The following is a 13,354-nucleotide window of genomic DNA, read 5'->3' as shown; positions in this document are numbered from 1 at the left end:
GGGTCCTGGTTCATTTGAAAATGTTTTCCATCTCAAACGCGCCTCGGGGACAGATATTCGAACTCTCAAACCTTTCCAATTCTTTTCTGGTATACCACTTGTTGGGCCGTGGGGCTCATTTTAAAGCTCTTGGCATGAGAAAACATTTTACTGTCTTAGTTTTTCGAAATTCGAAAATTATATTTTACTCCGTAGAGTTAACACAGGGATGGTGGCCATTTTGCATTTCAAATATCGGTAGATCTTTGTTTATTTGTTTCTCTAGTACTAAAATTTGCACGGTGACCCCCATTTTTTATTTTTTATTTCGAAAGAGAATGGTTGAAAGATTTTTTTTGAGGAAAGTTTGGGCAAAAGTTTAAGTCTTTCACTTTCGAGGCGCATACTACCTTAAGAAAAACTACCTTTACTTACGTGCCTCTCATCTGCTTGTTCACGCCAGAAATTTAATATCAAAGTGAGATGTGTTTCTATAAATATAATGAAATTTTCAATATTTGAAATTCAAGAGGGCCGTCATTCATCATCGGTGCCAACTCAGTTGTAAAACTGAATTTAATTTCGAGATTAATGAAATTTTGAACAGTATCCTTATTTTGCAGATTAAGTTTTATGCTGTTATATATATATATATATATATATATATATATATATATATATATATATATATATATATATATATATATATATATATATATATATATATATGTATAGGATAAAGCCCGAGTACAAGGGCTCTTCTGGTATATAAAGTCCAACCCTTCGATAAAATGTCTCGGCCTGCGGCCTCGACATTTTATCGTTGGGTTGGACTTTATATACCAGAAGAGCCCTCGTACTCGGGCTTTATCCGACTTAAAAACTATCGCCCCTAACTGATATATTTTCGTTTTCAATGTGTTTACGTCAACCGGAATCACAAGCGTAATGCCTAAGTGCAAGCCATAGCGGCAGGCGGTAGTGCTTGCGCGGCATTTCCCACCCCTGTATGTGCGAGAGACTACATAACATCAATAATAGTAAAGAAAAGCACAACGGACTGTCGGCAGTCTAGGTGGCATGGAACTGCTGCATGTCTTACACCACTGTCATATCTTTGTATCCTAAATACATGTAGTAGGTTTCATCAGCTTTTGTTGAGATGTAGATTCCTAATTGTGAAACTTCGTTACATTTGCGAATCTCCAGTTATTGACAATAAAACTTGCAATACATCTTTCAGACAACTCATATGTTTTATGAGCAAGATCGGTACCAAGTTTTATCGAATTTGCTGCGGCCACGATTGATTTGTAAATTAAAATGTCATTTATTTTACAAATACGCAATAATCGTCCATTGAACAGGTGAATGTCTTTCACTAATGTTATATCTTTTTAATCTTCAATGTGTATGTAGCAAGTTTTATCGACTTTTGTCGAGTCTGTCCAGATGTGTATCCCTTATCGTGAAAGTTCATTCGATATCCAACACGCCAATCATTTGATGTAAAACAACAATATGTCTTTTGGTTTTGTTATGAGCAAGAATTTTACTAAATGCCATCAAATTTGGTGTGGTTACTGATATAGCTTCAATTAAATACTTGCAATACGTAAATCAGCTATACAGTGATATGGATCTGCTGAATGGCTTTAGTTAGCTATTGTCGTATGATCAATGTGTATTGCAAGTATCATCAACTTTGATTGGTTCATTCCAGATATGCATTCCTTCTCTGCAAAAGTTTATTGAAAGTGCGAATGAGCAATATCAATGAGATAAAACTGCTAAATAGCCTTTTAAACTGTCACGCATTAGCATGATCAATATCTGTAGCAAGAATTACTGGATCTGATACAGTCAATTTTCGGTACATCGGAAATGCAAATTAGCATTAAATATGAAAGTCACACACACCAGAAAACTAACCAATTCTTGACATTACTATACAGTAAAAGATTTTATTCTGATCCGTCGAGCCGTTCTTTAAAAATATTGATGACAGAGTCACAGACAGAAACATTCACACTCAGAGTCGGTAATACATGAGTTCCCGTATGTGAAAACAAGAGCTAAAACGATTTTACGTAAGGTTTTGTGCCCCAAAGTATGGCGGTGGTTTGCGAATTGTTCGACATTTATCATTAAAATCTAGCACTAAGTCATTCTGTCCTCTCAAAGGTGAAGAATAATGAGGATTATGTAATTTCGTCATATCAAGTGATACTAACCTATACTTGAGTAATAAAGCACCCCCCAGCGACGGTATACCCATAGGGCGATGCCTACATGTCCCAGGGGTGGGTAGGTGTTTGGTTTTTGAATTGCTAAGAAAGATTTGTTCTACCAACCTTTGATGTTTTGGTCTTAACTTAGCATTGCCCTTGACAATCTTCCGTAAATGTTTTATCACCATGCTGCATCTATTATCTGAAGAGTTTGATTGCCTTGTGTGCCAAAGTAAGAAAGGGTAAATTACCAATCTGTGGACGCTACACCAGATTATCACCGGATTAACTTCGAAAAAGTCAACGAACGCGCCAGTATCTTGCTGGTGCGTTCGTTGTTGACTTTGTCAAAGTTAATCCGGTGATAATCTGGTGACAGCTTTCACAGATTAGTAATTTATCCCTGCCTGCTTTGGTGCATTAGGCAATTAAACTCTTCAGATAATAGACGCAACATAGTGACAAATTTCGCGTAAGATTGTCAAAGGACAAATATGTGACGCGGCGAAAGAGAAAAAGAAATTGTTACAAAACCAGTGCTAACATGAGACCAAGACACCAAAGGTTGGCAGTATTCTTTATTGGCAATACATATCATAGCCAAACATATTAAAATAAAATAAACCATAGCAAGAAGAACCCTCTGCTGAGTCCAAGACACGCCTACCCCCGCCCCTATTACCTCTAGGACGGACATTTTGTGCAGACCCCCTTGTATACCACGAGATTTTGACCAGTTCACGACATATATGCACGAGCGATAGCGAGTGCATATATGAAGTCAACTGGTCAAAATCTCGTGGTATACCGACGCTGGGTTTGCTTTATTGCTTTTATATCATAACAGTATTTTGAAAATCTGGAATGGGAACTTTTTAAGTCAAAAAAGAATTTTTGCTCTTGCCTAGAGTTCGCGCGTGTGCCAACTATGGTATATCGCGAATATACCACGTTTCTTTTCACGTCTCGACAATCAGATCGCTGCTTTTGCGCCATCGATATACTTGTATATCATATTTGTATGATTTGATATGATATGATATGATATAATATGATATATTGCCCTGCAAACGATCGCGTCGAGCATTAAAAGATTCACTGTAAACCGCAAAATTAACAAACAAAACTGTATGTAATTATAGATGAAAAAATACCGGGTGTAGATAAAAATGACTGCGATGACTATAGCTTTAAACTTTCAACAACCGTATCCTTTTGGGGCACACAAATAGCAGCTGGTGTCATGCATTGATCCTGGGGAAGTCCTAGTGGTCGCAAATCATAATTGTATAGCCTCGTCCAAGGCAAACGAGTCTCCGCTTTGCTACTGTAGGGCAAAGCGCATGGTAACCGTCTGCTTCAAGGCGATTTTAATGAGCTCTTTACACACGCTGAAGGCGCTGTCATTACAAATCAAAATTAAACAATTTGCGATTCTTTCTCAAGTGATTACTGGATGAATTTGTTACCATGATCTCAATTTTGTGTTCTATTTCAGATCAAAAGAAACGAAAACGGTGTAATTCGCCTCTATGATTACCCGTTTTCGTGACGTAAGACTGGCTTGTCAAGGCTCGTCGAGTAATGGATCTCTTCAAATTAACCTCGCAAACGTAGGTGAACTTCTTAAAATTTTCATCAAAGTTGCCGACAAGCAGTTTGAGTTCTAAACGAACTTAAGCTGTATGCTTACGTCAAAATACACGAAGACTTTGTTTTATAACGAAGCAATTGTTTCATATTTTTCGCGGTCGGAAATGCGAAAAGTAACAATCTTCCTCTATTTGAATCTGTGAAAAGGGACTTACAATTTACACGGCCAGGAAAGCGACACATCAAAGTTTACTTGATATCTTAACTCTAAAAGGGCTAACAAACCTTATTAAAAACTAAGTGTTGTGAAATTACAGAAAATGTATCCTCGGCTTGGGTTCTTGGAACCGATCCGATGTACATAATCCCATGCACTTAGCAGTTTTTCTGTGGCATTGTTTGGAGTAAAAACGATCTGGTATTTTACGATTTCGTTATATATGCTGAGCTGAGCTCGGTCGAAAAGCGTGCTCTAAGTAGCTACACAATGGGGAAGAACCAGTCAGTTTGCATGACAAACCATGTACATTTCGTTTGTATTGATCATGATGATGATGTCTGAAATGATACTCATCGGATATTTTTAGTTCCAGTTATTAAGTATAACATGAAGGCGAAATAGAACCTACAAAAGAACACCAGCAACAATTTTCATACCTTTCTTACTCAGAAAAATCAAAGTCAACAAGGAAGTTGGAATGGATTACATTGCCTTTTAAAAGACAGCTTTTCGCAAATGAACCTGATTCTTGAAGACGTTATTTTGCTAAGGAAACGTGCCACGTTTCCTAAGGGAAGGTTTTGAAATAGCTATAACGTGGATTAACAGGATCCCTGGCCATGTTAAAGCTCTCCGTTCAATTTACCGGGGGATATCTAGAAATGTCAGAGTAATTTGACCATATAATAGATCATTTGTAAGAATACCAAAATCACAGAATGATAACTATCTTCTCAGCGCAAATGCATGAAAAATGAAGAAAACTAATCCGATATATTTACTCCTTGCCAAAGTCATTCAAGAATCCATATAACGGTTATTCTGTTTACAGGTTTGAGTAGCAGTTTAGAATCAAGGATCCGTCAGTACGCTCCACAGTCCATGTTACTGGAGGATTAGTCTCAGAAATAAGCGATATGAAGCCTCTTCAGGGAGTCGACCTTTTTCAGCGAATAAGTCAAGGTAAATGATGGTGAATCTACGTCAGGTTTCGCAAGTATAGCCACTACGATCGAAGATTTTGAAAATCAAAACCAATCTTCTCTCGAAATGGCACATGGGGGTTTACGACACCATTAAACTATTAATGTCACCTACGGGAACCAGCAGAACTAATGGAAGATTGGGTCTTGGCCCAGGAAGAAAATATTCTGCCTCTCTCTATAGCATTGACAAAATCTCAAAATTTGAAGAGTTTTGGAACACCAATCCACTTTGCTGTAAAATAAAACAATGTATGCTAGTAAGAAGTTTTTTCTGGTTTATTTACCTGTAAATGACTGTGAATAAGCTGTAACAAGCAATAAAGCAATAGTAAGTTAGAAACAGAAAAAAGCAGTTAAAACTATGGAAGAAAATTCAAGGGCATTAAAGAACTGAGTTTCACGTTCTACAAATTCAAAGGGAGTTGTCATAATTTACGGCTAGGGGTTGGAAGAAATGCAATAATCATGACAAAATTTGGAGTGGTCGGTCTTCCTCACTTGCAAATTTTCAACAGTCTCCCTTGCCGACTCTTGCATTATCCCCTCCATAATAACGCACTAACGTACGCATGCACACATGTGCACATATACAATATACACACATACATATCTAAGACACACACATAAAATATATATATATATATATATATATATATATATATATATATATATATATATATATATATATATATATATACACCCATGCATGCATGCATGCATGCATGCATGCATGCATGTATGTATGTATGTATGTATGTATGTATGTATGTATGTATGTATGTATGTATGTATGTATGTATGTATGTATGTATGTATGTATGTATGTATGTATGTATGTATGTGTGTGTGTGTGTGTGTGTGTGTGTGTGTGTGTGTGTGTGTGTGTGTGTGTATGTATGTATGTATGTATGTATGTATGTATGTATGTATGTATGTATGTTGTATGTATGTATGTACGTATGTATGTATGTTAGTTGAAGGGGCTATTATACCATAATGTTCGTGCAAATCAGTATGGTATGCAGTCCCACAAATGTTAAGCTTTATAAATTTATATGGATTCTTGTCCTCAATCTAAAATTACATTATCAATATCAAATATTGATATATGTTTGCCTAATGACTACTATCTTTTTACGTTAAGTAGAATGCTGCAGTAACTTTAACGTGGGGTTCTACTCAAAATTAAAAGTATTGACATTTTTTGACTTTTGTATGTGTTGTGCTCTGATTAATTATGACAACAAAATAAACAGAAAAAGACGTTTCTATTATCCTTTTACAGTTAGTCCTGAAGTACCCCCCCTTCATTCTTCTACAATAACAACCTTTTTTCGCATTTTTTGATGATTTGAACAAACACATACTAACAAACCTTGTCAGAGAGTAATTCAATTTTTTTGGTTTTTGCACATGTTGTGTCGGGCCGGGTACAGTGAGTAGAAAATAAAAAGGACGAGAGATATTAGTGGTCTACCTACTTGTTGAGATACATCTAAACGAAATAAGAAATATAGTTCGACTTTATGCAGTTCACACTGCTTTTATGAGAGAAATTTGAGTCCTCAAATACGTAGGGAGTTAATCCAAATCTAGAGTACATCTTTTTCCTGCAGCGAAGAGTTCTCTTTTATAAGTGATGTTAGATTGTACGATGAAGAATGATGATTACTGACCACACAATGAGGGTGTGTACTGATATATATATGAAGCGGGCAAAGAAAACTGTGGAGTCAGCAGTTTTTTTCAGATTTTTAGTATGGGAAGAAACAATCGTGCTATTTTATCTTAAAATAAAGCACGATAAAAAGTTTCAAAACGACTTCCCATCCCAAGTCTTTTGTGAAAGTTTCCGGGAAAGAACGATAATGCAAGTCTTGAGTGTTTTCTGGCATATCTACGTGAAAACCGATGGAAATAGTAAAGTAAATTAAGTGGTTTAATCTCAAACTCATATTTGATATAAAGCAAGCAGCTTTGAAGAAAGGACAGGACTATGGAGGCCAGGAAGGGGTGTCTACCTTCCTATGTTGCAATTTTTTTTTGATAAAATAATGTTGAAACGGTGTCATTTTGGTGATATCTACATCACTATATCACATCTGACTTAGCCCAGTGGTGACAGTGACAGTGGTTCGCCTACAGATTCTCTATCCTGATATTTTAACACGGAGATCTATAGGGAATGGTAGGATCCAGAAGATTATGATGTTTCTTTGGAGGAAGTTACGACGATTGAGAGTGGGCTGCTCTGTTTTCGAGAACAAAAGCAGCCGGGGTTTGACAATGCAAGTTTCAAAAGATTCAAATCAAGGAACGCAAAAAGGGTTCTTGAAAAGGACAAGAATTCGCACCTTTTTAGGATTAATTTAGTTTGCTTTTTTCAGTTGCATGCAAGTATTCATTCATATCATTGGTGCATATTAAAATATAGAACACAGTGCTTACCAGAGACTAGCAGAGTTCTCTTGTCTTTCTGAAGTCATTAGAAACTAGACGATGTTTAGCTCCATGATTAGAAGTTTGCCATATTATAGAAGGCAGAATGGATTATTCCGCTGATAGAAAATAAAAAGAAGTTTCTTTTGCCTGCTAGTTTTTGGAAAGGAAAGAACAACACAGACGCAGTGCCAGTCCAGTGTAGCTTGCTGTCGAAAAAAAATGCGTACACTAGGAAACTATTATTTTCTGGACGCATGACGAGGTACGCACAAGAAACTTGGCCTCCATGAACTTCATGCCCTGAATTTTAATAAGGCAAAGTGTATAGAAAATCAGAGCCGCTATTATCAATTTTAAACTCCTTTATCCTGTCCAGTCCCCGGAGTTGGAGGCACTTAATACATAGAAAACGAGATCACAATTTCAACGCTAGTAACGCAAGAAATCGTTAAAAGGTATAATGGGACCGGCTCAAAAAAACGCAATTGAGCCCATTATTTTATAGGAAAACTGCCTTCACCCGCTAGGTCGCTATACTCGCATACGATAAATGAACGAACGATGGAATTAATACACGAATAATAAGATTTTTCGAAAGACTATTTTTTCTTAATATTTTGAGAATATGAGGGTAGATATTGCGTCACTGTGATGTTTATTTATGTCACAAAATACTGTTGTCAGCTGGCTCTCAGTTTGGATGATAAATCAAAACGACTGTCAAACGTCGCATTCATTTGTATTCCCCTGCCACGACAACAATAACAATTGGTTTAGATTACCGTGAATCAAGGGTTTGGTTCTAAGTAGGGATACAAATTGCTTTTTAACTGGTGTAAAATGAAATTTATCGAACCCATTTATGTGGTTTATATTATGTATTTTGTGAGCGCACAATGCAAGTACCATGTCATAAACGATGGTGTATTTGCTAGGTGCAGAGCCTCTTCGAGTTCTTTATTGCACCACACAATGGTTCCCTGTTGTAGGCTGGTAAATAAGCTTACTTTCCTTATCTGACAGTTTTAATTAAACGCGTAGACGTTCCTAGGGATATACCATTCATCGTTGGGGTGAGTACGACTTACCTAGCATTTTCTCAACTTTTGATTTGATATGTGATTGATTACCAATTTGCTATGAGCTCGCATGAACGTTAAACAGTCAAAGTAAAAGTGCGTTTATTGTTTTAAGTTTATATATATATATATATGTATATATATATATATATATATATATATATATATATATATATATATATATATATATATATATATATATATATATATATATATATATATATATGCTTGTGTGCGAGGCCCTGTAGAATCCCGCGGGATCCTTAGGTTGAAAGGTTAGGTGATGAGTTTAGCCGCCTTACTCACCATCAACGCACAACGAATGAAAAGCCCCATCTAAGAGTCAGGACCGCCCACATTGGACCGACTGATTCATTAGCTCAGTTGGTAGAGCATCCGTAATGTCTACGGGGGGTGTGGGTTCGAGTCCCGCATGGGTCACTTTTCATTCACCACTATATTTCATATAAAAAAATCGTATGGTGAGTCATTTTCAAATTTACCCTTCTCTGGCTTTGCATCATTCATAAGATTGATCCTCATTACCAATAACTGATTCCTAAGTTGGTGACTTGTGTGCGAGGCCCTGTAGAATCCCGCGGGATCCTTAGGTTGAAAGGTTAGGTGATGAGTTTAGCCGCCTTACTCACCATCAACGCACAACGAATGAAAAGCCCAATCTAAGAGTCAGGACCGCCCACATTGGACCGACTGATCCATTAGCTCAGTTGGTAGAGCATCCGTAATGTCTACGGGGGGTGTGGGTTCGAGTCCCGCATGGGTCACTTTTCATTCACCACTATATTTTATATATATATATATATATATATATATATATATATATATATATATATATATATATATATATATATATATATATATATATATGTATGTATCTATATATATATATATATATGTATGTATGTATGTATATATATATATATATATATATATATATATATATATATATATATATATATATATATATATATATATATATATATATGTGTGTGTGTATGTTTATAATATACGCACACAGAAACACATACACATATGAAATTGACTGTTTACTTCTGAGAACGTCGTTGCTCATCGACGGGATTTTCTTTCGAACACAACAGATTGCTATGTAATTGCTGACGTTAAAACGATGTCATACCAGACCACTTTATTGAGCTGATGTAATTTAATTTTGGATGTTTTAAGTAATATCATCGTCTTTAAAAACTGTTATTCGATTGAGGTTCGCTCTCTTTCATTCAACAAAACAAATTGTAACCATTGTTAAATCTGCAGGCAATATTGTTGACACATAATATGCTGAATAACAAGAATACAAATGCTACAATATTTCATTTAATGGTGGAGCACTTTGGAGAAGATTTTGGAGAATTTTATTCTACTAGAATAAAATGAGATGTTATAATTAAGCAGTTAACTTTTTTATTCCATTTATTTTGCAACGGTATACCTTTACTGGGCATGTGTGAACGGAAAGATAGCCTGACAGAGACCCAAAAATTTTAGCAAGTGGTTTGTTGCATGAAGTTCACCACTCATGAAAACGTCAGGATATACAGTTTACTGAGAGTCACATTATATGTAATATGTGTCACGTAGGCTGGTTTACTCTTGGCGTAACACTCGTCCATCAAGGGGTAGCTTAACATGACTGATCATGCAGGATATAAAGTATTTCAATATTTTCATTAATTGTTAAAATGTGGCCGTGGATGAAATGTGTATACCAAGAAGGATAACCTATTGATTGTCATCGATCCGAGTAAGGACGTTCAGATACTTGGCAAGACTTGAGATGCAACAGGGTTGTATGAATTGAACAGTTAGTGTAAGCTCTAGGCTTCGGCAACAACTATAAAACCAGAATGGAAAACAAATAGCGGTTCAGTTACCTTTTGTACACAACGGTATCAACATAACATTATGAGTAGTTTACATGGATAAAACAAACAGCAGTACTTAATTAATGAGCGATAATGACCTTTTCAACTTGATAATGCGAAATAAGCATATTGGTTGGAGAAGAGACTTGTGATGGTGCTTGTCTGTCTGTCTATCTGTCTGTCTGTCTGTCTGTCTATCTGTCTGTCTCTCCCATACCATGGCAGTGCAAGAGAGCTAAGCCTAGCCAATTCCTCAGACTCGAATAACGCAAGACATGGAAGCAGTCTAGTTTTTTTACTGCATTGTACAATATCAGCGTAACATGAAGGCAAGCATTGTTTAAAGGGGTAATCCTCAATCCCTGGGTCTCGCATTGGTGGTGGGTTACATTCACTTTTTATGCGATTTTAGTTCTTTGTTCTCCTTTGAAAGTTGTGCACAGTTAGTCAATTTGCTCAGATGATACAGATTATAAAGAACCTGCCCCTTTCAGAGGTTGAAATACAGCATCTAAAATGTCTTAAGTATTTTGAAAGGAGATAACAGAGTCTTATGAAGAGATAGAATGAGATAAAGAGTCGGGCATTGGTCACTAGGCAACTACACGAAGCATGGCACCGATGTATACTAAGCTTGACATTAATGGGGCGAAAGTTTCAAAGACGTTGAAATGATACCCCGGCTTGGAAAAAATGCAAAATGGAAAGTTGCACAACGACAGAAATTACTTTGAAAAAGCAACCCGGTTCTTCACCGGTAACATTATTTAAACACCAATGAGCAACTGCACGGAGAGGTTTGACTACATGCACATAAAATGTCTACCGTCAACAAAATCCAAACATCAGGGATCTTTTAATTAGTGGGTTGTACCATAACTATTGGCGCCCTGACTACCGACAACAAAGCTCTCCCTCCCGTGTTTCTGTTCTGTTAGCGTGATTTACTTTCTGGCGAGACGATTAGTAGCTTCCTGGATATATTGAGAGCGTATCAAAATGATCATAATTCTCTTTGCTTAACGAGCACAATACAAGGTACATTAAATTCTAAGTGCTATAAAACCAGGAAGCGGACAAGACCGCAAAATATGATACCCGAATAAGTAATTTCATATCCATTGTTGTGTCGTGGTTATTCCGAAATACTGTTGCTTTTCTGTATTAATGAGTAGAATACCATGGATTGCGCAAGGCGTTAAAGTTTGATTAGCAAATGCTATCCATTTAAGCAAATGCCGTGGGCAATTACTGTCCATATAATCACTATCGAAAAATTGATCTCAACGCCATTTTTAACTCATTACAAGCTGAAGGAAATATTTCTTTTCTTGCGCAGCACGGTCGTTTTGTGGGCGCACTCTGTTACTAAATATCGTGCATTTCTTATAAATGGTTAAATTCCATTTGAAAACTCCTACTGAAACCCATTGCGTATTGCCGTGATCATGACAAAAAAGTCAAAACACACTTGAGCAGAAATTAGCCCACGCCAAAAATTAAGATCTTGATTACCACATAAATTTCGACTTTTCAAACACGTACACCCACATGTATTTGCTCTTCTATTTGTTACTTTGACTCCGAATCCGATTCGTCCACAAATCATGTTTAGAGCGCGGTGAATTTTACCACATCTAAATCTAACTTATAGCTAATACACAAATCGTCATTCCAAATTCTAGTGTCTCCGTTTGCTTGCAATCCTTGACGATAGAATCCAAACACTGTGGGCCTGACTCACTTTCTCAGACTTTCGACTCTTTGTATTACTAGAGACATCGGTCAAATTAATCTGCATTCTGAAAGCATGCTGAAACGTCAGAACGGTAAAAAGACTTACCTCCAGTCACACCGACAGACACGACAGATAAGAAATATGACGATTTCTACCATCTATGCAGGCAATATGCTAATAAGCTAATGGCAGCTCTGAATTAAACTACGACAGGAAGGCATTTAACATTCATCATATAATTTATCGCCATTATGTTATTATTGTTCTTAAGAGAGAACCTCAGTGTTTAATGAAATCTCGTCCTTCAATTTACAGACGATTATGACTTTTTGCCACTACACATTAACTCCGAACTCGTCAACACCAATACAAAGACAAGCTAATATTAAGCTATCTTCCTTCTTCAATGATTCATAAAAAGATTATGATTAATGATCATGATTACTACTGACATATAAACCTCTGACACATATACACATAATATAAATTATAAGCTTAGGGATCGTCTCAGATTTTCGCATAAGTTCAAAAAGCGAAATTCGTTCGTTCACGGGGAAGGGGTTTGACCTCCATTCAATTAGTGAACTTCACTTTCGCACTTTTATTTTGTGATTAGTGCTCTTTACATTGTGTGTAAAGATGAAGAAAAACTGAACACTTGTACTCACAGATTTTGCTGTAACTGCTGTTTCTAACTCGTTCGTGTCATGCTATGGTTAGTACTCAAATTTGATCGATTACTTCACAAAGTAATGTGCTCACTGGATACATATTCTTCAGTAGCTACAGCAAAATGCTAAATTGTACTCTCTGGCAGACATCAACATTTCGTACTTTTGAACTTTCGTTTAGGGAGAGGGAGGAGTGGCTTTTGATGTAAACGAAGAAATTTCGTTTCTTGAACTTATGCGATAATCTGAGACGGTCCCTTACTTTCTTCAATTTTGATGTGCGCGCCCGTCATAACAAACATTAAACGATATTCAGCCAGTCACTTGAATGAGGCTACCACATTAATTTGAAAAGTTTCACTTTTCTGATCAGTTTACTTGCGACTATTACATTAAATCCAAGCCTGAGGGCAATTTAAGTCGCTTTAAATCTGCCTAGATACTTTTCCTTCAATTAAATGCAACAGTTTGCCCACGGGCTGACGATTGACATTCAAATGCAGGCAGACGG

This window comes from Ptychodera flava, chromosome 20 (genome assembly GCF_041260155.1).
Source record: "Ptychodera flava strain L36383 chromosome 20, AS_Pfla_20210202, whole genome shotgun sequence".
Lineage (NCBI taxonomy): Eukaryota > Metazoa > Hemichordata > Enteropneusta > Ptychoderidae > Ptychodera > Ptychodera flava.
This window is presented reverse-complemented; position numbering follows the sequence as displayed.